Here is a 2458-nt window from a genome sequence, read left to right as displayed (position 1 = left end):
TCCCGGCCGGCCCCTCGCTTCCCCCGCCGAGACGCCCCGGCCCCCGGCCGCCTGATCCGCCGCCGCCGCCGCCGCCCGACCGCCGCCTCAGGCCCCCCGCGCCTGCCCCGCCGCGCCTGACCGCGGGGCGGAGGAAACGCCGCAGCAGCACCGTGACGACACGCCGAGTAGGCGAGGGGGTGCGGGAAGGCGCCGGTACCGCCCGGCGGGACGGGGAAAAGCGAGGCGGGGAGCGGCCGCAGCAGCGGCGCGGCGGCGTCAGGCGCTCGCTAGGGCACCCCGGCGGGACGGGGTCCTCGCGGGGGGGGGCGGGGCTGCAGGCGGCCGTGCGCGGAGGCCCCGCCCTGTTCCCGCCTCTCCGCGGCGGGGCGGGGCCGGGGTGGAGGCCGTGACGTCACGGGGCGCCATCTTGAGGCGGGAGGGTGGCCTGGCCGCCTGTGATCGCCCAAGTTCTCCCAGTCCTCCCAGTCGCCGTCACTCGGTGTATTCCCCCCCTCCCCGGTGACAAAACCCGACGTTAAAAGCTCTGTCGCCTCAGTGGGTGTGAGGAGGGGCGGGGGAGCAGCGCCCAGCAGCTCTGCTGGGGGAGTATGGCGGGGTGACGGCTGAGGGGGTGACGGCTGAGGGGGGCACGGCGGGGTGTACGGCTGGGGGGGTGTGGCTGGGCCTGTACGGCTTGGGGGGGGGGGGGGGGGGGTATATTTGGGGGGGGGGTATGGCCCATCCTGAGGGAGGGGAGGGCATGCAGCCTTCGGCCGCTGGCAGGGCCCTGCAGCCAGGAGGAGAGCCTTCCCCGAAAAGCCACTTTGTGGGCACACCTGAGGGCCTCCTGGCCTCGGCCCCCCTGTCTGGGCAGCGGCGGAGAGAGCTGGGAGCTCGGAGGGGCTGCTGAGGGTGCCTCCGTTCTCTGAGGAGTCCTGGAGCTTCGCATGAGCTGCCAGTCGGGGGGTGAGTCGGGGGGTTCGTACCCAGCACCATGTGCTTTTTGGAATATGCACAGTCATGCGTTTTAGAGCAGCGTCTCGGGGTAGTCGTGAGCCTTAGTCATCGTCCCGGTAGTGTCAGCGCGTGAGTCAGAGCCTATTTTTGACTTCTTCAACAAAAGACCTTGTGGAAAAGTGAGGCACAGCAGCGTTACAGGGGCTGGATTTCTGTGAGAAGGGCAGGACTTTGGGAGTACTGAGAACAAGATTCCTGAAAGGTTTCTGTGTGATTCAGTGGTGCTTTCCTGCCCACTCATCTCAAATGTGTGGGGCCACATTTCTTTCCTCAGCTGTGATATGCGAGTATAAAACCTAAAGATACCTAAGTTTCACTTTTCACAGGGGTGAAAAAATATTTGTAGCATATTTCATAAGGAATTTTAATTATGTGTTAAAAATTAAATTTTATTTGAAGAACACACTGATGTTTCTTCAAAAATGGTAGCAGAATTCATATTTCTTGAATGTTTTGTACATCACAGAATCATTAGGTTGGAAAAGACCTCAAAGATCATCAAGCCCAACCATCAGCCCAACACACCACCATGTCCCAAAATGCCACATCTACACGCTTTTTGAACACCTCCAGGGATGGTGACCCCACCACACTGTTCCAGTGTTTGACCACTCTTTCAGTAAAGAAATTTTTCCTGATGTCCAATCTAAACGTCCCCTGGTGCAACTTGAGGCCGTTTCCTCTTGTCCTATTGCTTGTTACTTGGGAGAAGGGATCAGAAACGTTTATTTTAAATCACCTGGGGTCTACGATGGCACACGATTACAGAATCAGACTCGTTTAGGCTGGAAAAGGCCTTTAAGTTCATCAGGTCCAACCGTTAACCCAGCACGGCCAAGCCATTATCAAACGTGCCGTGGTTTAGTTTCGCTCTGAAACGGGGGAGCAGAAGCCTTGCCCGGCTGCACGGCCAGTCTCTCCTCCCGGCTGGAGTTCCCCTGATGTTCCCGTTTCCCGGGGTTTGCGGCAGTCTGCAGGTGGCACCGTTGTCTCACGTTCCCGGCCGTCGTTGCTGGACTGCTGGCAATGAACTCTTGCCGATTTTTAAGGCAAAATGGAGCACCTTTCCCTCGGTCTTAGATTACTAATTACACTGAAACTTACAATTTCACTTAATGAGTCAGACCGAGTAAAAAGGGCACTAATTGCTTTTAAAAAAGGAAGGATGAATCGATTTGTACAGAAATGCAATAAGCACTAGTGTTGTCTGGCTGAAGTAAAAGTTGTAATGAGCTCTGGATAATTCCAAGACAATGAGTTTTCTCTTTTATTCCCTCTGCAGCAGTCTCAGCGGCTGTGATCTCACGTGCAAGCGGACGCATCGCTCCTCTGGTTCTTCAGATCCTCTAACGTCGTTTTTGACACCTGAATCGAACGCCACACCTCTTCACGGACGTTTGCTCCAGTTGTTGTCTTCCGGTCGTGGTGGCACAACGCCTCTGAGATGGGCCGTCTCTCC

Source organism: Leptosomus discolor, chromosome 5 (assembly GCF_034619465.1).
Source record: "Leptosomus discolor isolate bLepDis1 chromosome 5, bLepDis1.hap2, whole genome shotgun sequence".
Classification (NCBI taxonomy): domain Eukaryota; kingdom Metazoa; phylum Chordata; class Aves; order Leptosomiformes; family Leptosomidae; genus Leptosomus; species Leptosomus discolor.
The sequence above is the reverse complement of the archived record's forward strand: the minus strand, read 5'-3'. Positions refer to the sequence as shown.